Below are 8,303 nucleotides of genomic sequence, written 5' to 3' on the forward strand. Positions count from 1 at the left end.
TGTTTAGTTGCTTTCTTCCCATCCGTCATATGCATCCAAACTATTTCACAGAGCACACTTACTGGCTACATGTCATTTTTGACGTCCAGTGCACTACAAAAAGTAGTTTAACTAAACCGGCTGTCAAACAAATACATGCAAGAGCGCTATTCATTCAAGGTTGCGATGTAAAGTGAGCCTTTGTATTGTAAGACCTGCAGTGATTTCAAGAGGTACCAGGTGAACGCCCCTCTTGTATTTAGTTGTTCCACTTTCAATATTTGTGTACGGCAAAGCGTACTTTGCGGTGCATTTAGTAGACAAGGTTCTAATCTAGCATATTTAGGTTTTCGTATTCTGAACAGTTTAGGTTTTTGTTGGAAAGTTGTTGCTCGTCATTTTTGACTTTGACTTGATGGCAGCATGCATCTGAATCAAACCTGAGATGAGCGTAACACTACGGTAACTCAATGTGCAGAGTGGAGAGAGTGCAGAGTGGAGAGAGTGCAGAGTGGAGAGAGTGCAGAGTGGAGAGAGTGCAGAGTGGAGAGAGTGCAGAGTGGAGAGAGTGGAGAGAGTGCAGAGTGGAGAGAGTGCAGAGTGGAGAGAGTGCAGAGTGGAGAGAGTGCAGAGTGGAGAGAGTGCAGAGTGGAGAGAGTGCAGAGTGGAGAGAGTGCAGAGTGGAGGCAGGGCGCGCAGAGTGGAGAGAGGGCGCGCAAGCAAAGCGGGTGCTAGAGATTAAGCTAATGGCAATGTAAATGACAATGCCATTTATTTATCTGTTTTCAAAACCAACACATAAATACAAATTTTGTCATTTACAATGCCAATAGCTCTAACTTTTCCAAAGGCGAAACCATTGCATTGTAAATGCTTGTTTTAAAAGGTTTTCAGCCTTAGTTGGTGTACCTTCATTGTGACTCTTCTGTCGGCACAGTGAACTTTTATCCATGTATTTCTGCCTAAATTCAACTGGTTTCAGAAGGACATACTCTGGCGATGACTCTTCTGGTGGCTTCTTTCAAAGGTGTATGTGAGCGGAAGTTTTTTCGGAGTTACAGACATATGATTACTTACGCTATGAAATCAGTGGAGGGGACTAACATTGTTAATATTGTGCTCACAACATGCAAGTCGCTGTACACACAACAAAAAAGAGTGCCTCCATCCACACTGCCCCCACCTTCTTAGTCCCCAGGGCGAGATAAACAGGCACCATTATGTGGTCTACCACAACTTAATTCTATAATTCACAAAATTCCAGGAAGGAACGAAAACAGCAGTAACGTAGACATCAGATATGAGAATAGAATGGAACAAGATAAGTCGAAGCATCACACCAATTGTACTTCAATTGTCTCTTGCATTGTACATTGAATAAAGCACATTTAACTACTGTTCCACATTGCAGTGCTACAGCAAACAAAATGATGGACAGAATGCTGACAATGCAAGCATTCTCCCCCAGTCATAAGATCTGGGTTAAATCCATCGTTCTTTTGTCCACTACGCCACCTCAGTTTGGACCCAGCCATATGAAAATGAGGCTTGACCCTGTGCCTCATGGGAACAATCCAGACCGAACTGCCAGGACAGGTCCTCCCTAGACCAGAAACAAGCATCCTGGGACCTGTTTCAGGGTATGTCACCCTTCTTCAGCCAGGCTAGATTGAATCCAGTGGCACAGTGAGTCAGAGACCCATGTCTGGGCATCCCCATCCCACTTAGGACGAGAAGTGTTACTGCAAACAAATGATGGACGGAATGCTGACAATGCAAGCATTCTCCACCAGTCAAAAGATCTGGGTTAAATCCATCGTTCTTTTGCCCACTACGCCACCCCAGTTTGACCCAGCCATATGCAAATCGGTCTTAACCCTGTGCCTCATGGGAACAGTCCAGACCGAACTGCCAGGACAGGTCCTGGCAATAGAACAACGCAGTTCTATTACAACGCAAGTCGTTACAACGACTTGCGCTAGATGGCGTGCTGGATTTAGGAATAGTATGATTTACTATTCCAACTCCAGTGTATGCAACAGTAGGGACGGTGTTGGAATAGTAAATCATACTATTCCTTAGTCTAGAGCGCCCTCTAGTGCAAGTCGTTGTAATGACTTGTGTTGTAATGGGACTGCGTTGTAACAACACAGTTGTTGTAACAACTGCGTTGTGATTGTATTGTGGTGTAAAATCTGCATTGTTAAGGTAGTATCCCCTCTGGTGAGAAGGTGGTATGTAAACCAATGGAAAGGCTCCTGGCACAATTTGGATCAAATTATCCAAAAAAACTGCCTTTGAGACAGACCCTCTTGTGACCAGGTCAATAGATCACACTTAGCAGCACTTATTTCTCTTTCATACAAGGCCTTCTTGACATGCTCCAAACACGCTGCACGCAAAGGGACGTAGACTCTGCACAGTCCAACGAAATCCGCTATGAAACGAACAGATATCCATAATTCCTGGTCTGCTTCTAGTCTATGTTTCAGCTTGGATCTCTATGTAGTAGATAGACACCCTTTGTCTCTCCCCTTAGCCCAAACAGATTTTTAACAATCTACTCTAGTGGCTGCCTTAACTAACAATATGTATACCATGCTCCATCGTTGCTTAGGAATAAGCCAAAGAGCTCCTTACATGGTTTCACCCTCTGCACTTTGCTGCCCGATTATGATGTTGGATGGACCTCTACAGACAGCCTGTCGGTGGTGGTCCGTCCAACATCTGGTGCCATGTCCTACAGTAGTATTATGATGTGTGGAGGTTGGAGGCAGTGGGCTTAGGGACCGACTGACACATCAAGGAGCCCCTCCGACTGGTGGTTGGAACATAATATCTACAATGGGGGCAGTGCCTGCTCAGGCCCCGATGTAGGGATACGGATGGCCCATTTTGACAGCCTTTTCAAAAGGCAGCTGGAATGGCACTTTGGGTGCCCCTAGCAGGCCCCCCGTCCCACGTGGGCCTATGCCATGGGCCCAGGGGGCAACTGTGGTGTCCCCAACATCCTTGCCCTGTAAATGTGTAGACCTGCCCACCTCAATCAACTGAAAATGTTGTTTATTTCAAGTTATGATGGACTCAACTATTTAGGGAGCTGCCCTAGTTAGGGTGTTGCCCAACCCCCATTTGAAACTCGAGGCCTGGTGATGCCCAGGTCTGCAAGGCACACTACCAAGCTCCCTAAGGTTTCATATTCTTAAAACGTGTCCTTATCCTGTGTTATACTCAAAACATTATATGTGCAAGTTTTCACAAAGAACAACAAATTATATTGCAAAAATCTTTTATGTGATTCAAAAGAGATAAATAAAAAACAGTCAGTGACTTTTTGCTTTCAATGCATACATGTTGCTGCCATCATCACATGCTATGCAAATTACTCCATAGTTAACAAATTTCCAAAATAAATGCCCAATGCAACTACGATTTCTTGCAAATGTTCTTGCTTTCAGTCCTGCTGGTGGACACTACAATACAAACAACAAGGAAACGACTTGTAACATGAATTAAAGATGAACATTGTGTTTACATTTTATTCTGTAGGATTTGCACGTTTTTTTAAAAAAGAATAGAGAAAGCTCGAGTGGATTTATATGGTGAGACCGCAGATAGTGCTGGTGAATTTGTCTAAAAACAACATGGAAATGGTGTTTTATCAAAAAGACCGGTTTGTGGCTGTGATTTAGTGTTCTGAATACCGCGACATGCACCCTATTCATGCTTCGTGCCCTCTCGTGTGAAATATGCGGTACTGAGTGTGTAACGAAAAATATACTTACAGTTACACTTTTCAACGTCTCATGTGCTGAAGGACAGAAACAATTACCAAGTGAATCCTACTGTAACCCCTACAGTAAACACTTGTATGACACCGTTATCACCGTTATCAATATTGCTTACCGAATATGCAGACGAACATGCGAGGTCTGTGATTTGAGTGGTTCATGCCTACGTATTTTGTGCCCCGTGTGTCAACATCGTGTAAAATGTCAGACCAACTTCCAACTTCCAACTTTAATCACTAGTGTGTACTAATTCCCAAAGGCGCTGAAACAAAAAGACTTCCATAAGTCATTTCTCCTGGTGTTTAAAACCTGAGGAAATATGCCTCTAAACCCACACTGTCGCTCACCTAACGGTCTACTCTGTTAACGCGTTCTTCGAACCCAGGCCTCAACAGTGCATTTTCGAATGGGGGGTTGGGCAACACCCTAAGCAGGGCAGCTCCCTAAATAGTTGAGTCCATCATAACTTGAAATATACAACATTTTCAGTTCATTGAGGTGTGCAGGTCTACACATTTACAGAGCTGTTTAACTTTAGCCCACAACTGTCGACCAGCACCCACACTTTCTATCGATTATGGCATCTTGTAAAGACATTGCAGACTTAATACTAAACCAAGCAGAAGTAAAGGCTTACACGGCAGATGAAGCCACATCCATTTATTCACTCATAGAGGAAGTATGGACTTTCAGTGCCTCTGCTGGCACCACAACTCAAATGCTCAAACAATTGGAATACACAATGAGGAAAGGGGTTAACCAACGACTTCATGCGACGACTCTCATTGAATAACACAAGGTTAAGAGAATTCCACGAGGGTTGAGAATAGCACTAAAATCAATGCTGTTTAATTTCAATAAATCATTTATGACCAGATGGTATGCGATCCTTTATAAGTGTTCGCTAGACCTCATTTTGCTTATAATAGAAAAGTTATCAACCATTTTTAGTGATCTCAAAGAAGACATCTTTAAACTAAAGGAGGAAATTTCAACCAACATGCCCAAAGAGGACTGGAGTAAAGTATTGGAGGACATCAACATGAGATTAGACAATCATGCAAAGGAAGTACATGAACGAAAAATAAGAACATTTTGACGAGATACAATAAACTATAAGTTGGACGAAGTCTACACTTGGGCTGAGGTTTATGCACAGAAAAGATTTTTTAAGAAGAAAACAGAGCACACCTCCTCAGAAGAAAGTGTTGTTCAGGATCAAGATTTATCCTTGCAGAGGCCACCCGTACCAACAACTAGCTCTCAGGCAGGTGTAGCTACAGAGGAGTACTCCACAACTCCTGTGGACAAACCGTCTTTTTTAGTCATCAGTCATCAAACCTTCACCAGACAAATCAGCACAACAAAAAGAAAACGCACCCGGAAGGGAAAAATAACTCAAAAAGCAAACGGAAAGCGGCAGGCCACAACGGAATGTGAAACGGTGAGTCTGGTGGTAAACATATCGAGGAGAAAACTGACCCCTGAGGAACAAAATGTATTAAACAAAGGAACATCTTTTGTTCCCACGTATTCGTCAAACACATTAGAGACGGAGATCGCATTATTCAAATTCACCCGCAAGCTTTGCTTAAAATGGTTCTTTTCAACCATTGAGAACATTGGGGACACTAAAACACCAGAGATTTTCCGACCAAAAAGTAAATTCATGCCACCATTATCCCACAAGAGTTTGGATAATTGTGAGACTTTGGTAAAGAAAGACTTAGAACATATTACGTATGTCAAACCGAAACACATGAATCTATCTAGGACGGAAGCAGGGATTTTGAACAATTTGAGACAGCACCCGAGCATCACATTTCAACCTGCCTGCCTTGTTGTGATGGACACGGCTTTTCATGAACATAAATTTGATCTTCACGTTCAGGATCTAGACACATTCATACAACTGGATTGTGACCCCAAAAGTCAATTCGCAAAACTATTGGAAACCATGGTAAATAGGGCAGAAGCAGATGGATTAATCAACGCAAACACCAGGAAATATTTACAAACCACGACTCCAAAGATACCACATATATATATGCTTCCGAAAATACACAAGCATGCAACAGACCCTCTTCTTTGTCCCATCGTGGCAGGATGTGGATCGATACATGAGCCGATTGGACGCTTTACAGATCACCATTTGCAACCACTAGTACAAAGGTGGGAAACATACGTGAAAGATACCACGGATTGTCTCATAAAATTAGAAAGAGTGAGTCACCTTATCAATGAAGAAACAATGTTCTGCACAATCGATGTAGTGGTGTTATATACGTCCATTGCGCACAATGAAGGTCTGGAGGCTATTGAATGGAGAATATTGGATTCAGAAATTGATCGATACTTCAGGGTATTACTGTTGGAACGACTACATTTTCCAGTATACCACAGCTATTTCATTTGGAAAACACAGTATTACTTACAAAGGACAGGCACATCGATGGGCTTTCCGGGAGCCCCCTCGTATGCGAATGCTTTCATGTCATATTTCGAAAACAACCATATCTTAAAGGACCAAAGATGGCGGGATCATGCACTGTTATACTTGAGATTCATTGATGACATTCTAGTAATTTGGAATGGGAGTAGGATGATATTGGAGGAATGTATACATGACATCAACTCGAAGAACCCCAGGATAAAATTCACTCATAATATTCAATTAGACAGAATTCAGTTTTTGGACATTGAAATATACAAAACACATGAAGGCCTATCGACTACTGTATATCGAAAATCGACTGATGTTAACAATGCTCTACACTACGCACATCGCGCATCCTAGGTCTTTGAAAGATCATCTACTGGGTTCTCAGCTTATTCGCTTCAAAAGAATAACATCGGAGGCAAAACAAAGTGATGAGCTCATAAAAGAAAAAATTGAGCGATATAAAGCTCGAGGTTATCCAGATACAGTACTTGAAACAGCAACTCAGACAGTAGCACAACTTCCACGTACATCTCTTTAAAAAAAATCAACTAAACCATCAAACAAGTGCATGGTCTTTGTTCTGAAACAATCATCTCAGGCAGCATCCAACAAGAAGATTATTCCTAACCCATGGGAGATAATTGCAAACGTACCAGACTTCAAGAACATCTTTGAAGGAACACCAATCTTTGCTCACACACGGTCCAAAAATGTGAGGGAAATATTAAAAAGTCAACAGACAAGATCTAACATAATGTACAAGGGAATGAGCAAATGCTGGAATTGCGGTCAGTGCAGCAATGTAATATTGGGTAATACATTTGCGCATCCTAAGACAGGACAAAGCATAACATTGAAACACAACTCAGACTGCATCACCGAAGGTGTAATTTACACCATACGATGTCCTTGCGGATTCATTTACATAGGGAGAACGATAAAAAGATAAAAACATGCATTATAGAACATAAAAGCACCATTCGTAACCAGCATCTTACATCTAGTCTAGCCACACCTTGGATACAAGCCTCCCACACCATTTCCCAGATTAGATTTACTATACTGGAAAAAGTGGATGAGACAAAGGGTAAAGATTATCAGACACAGTTATCACGTAGAGAGACATTTTGAATTAAATTCCTTGAGACAGTGAGCCCAGGGGGGCTAAATAACCAATACGAAATGTTATGTTTTCTCTAAACGTGTTTTAAGCGCAAGAGTCTGATGTAAAAATGTTATTTAATGAGCAGGATAATTAAGTGATCATTTACATGATGGTAACCATATACATTCTGTATAAATTTGATGTCTTTTACAAACGTATTGTTTTAAGTATACGCATCAACATACAGCCTTTTTATAAATAATAGTAACATTGCGTCGTTGAACACAACATTGTACAGGATTTGCACAGTTTTTGAGTTGCACTTTTTCGCTTTTCCAGATATATTTTTAAGCACAGTGAGGATTTCAATTTGAATAATGCGGGCGGTGTACCCATCAACATCTTTATTTTTATTTTCGCATGAGCATACGTACACACGGGGCACTTTGCATAAAGTTTTAATGAGAACTCGGCACGATTGAAATAGGAGGGATTTTAAACTAGTCAGGTGATCAAAGGCGGAAGAGGAGGATCGGACGTAGCCGCTGGGTTCGAAGAACGCGTTAACAGAGTAGACCGTTAGGTGAGCAACAGTGTGGGTTTAGAGGCATATTTCCTCAGGTTTTAAACACCAGGAGCAATGACTTATGGAAATCTTTTTGTTTCAGCGCCTTTGGGAATTAGTACACACTAGTGATTAAAGTTGGAAGTCGGTCTGACTACTAACATGACGTTGACACACGAGGCACAAAATACGTAGGCGTGAACCACTCAAATCACGGACCTTGCATGTTCATCGGCACATTCGGTAAGCAATATTGATAACGGTGTCATACAAGTGTTTACTGTAGGGGTTACAGTAGGATTCACTTGGTAATTGTTTCTGTCCTTCAGCACATGAGACGTTGAAAAGTGTAACTGTGAGTATATTTTTCGGTACACACTCAGTACCGCATATTTCACACGAGAGGGCACGAAGCATGAA

Source organism: Lissotriton helveticus, chromosome 5_1, assembly GCF_964261635.1.
Source record: "Lissotriton helveticus chromosome 5_1, aLisHel1.1, whole genome shotgun sequence".
NCBI classification, from domain to species: Eukaryota; Metazoa; Chordata; class Amphibia; order Caudata; family Salamandridae; genus Lissotriton; species Lissotriton helveticus.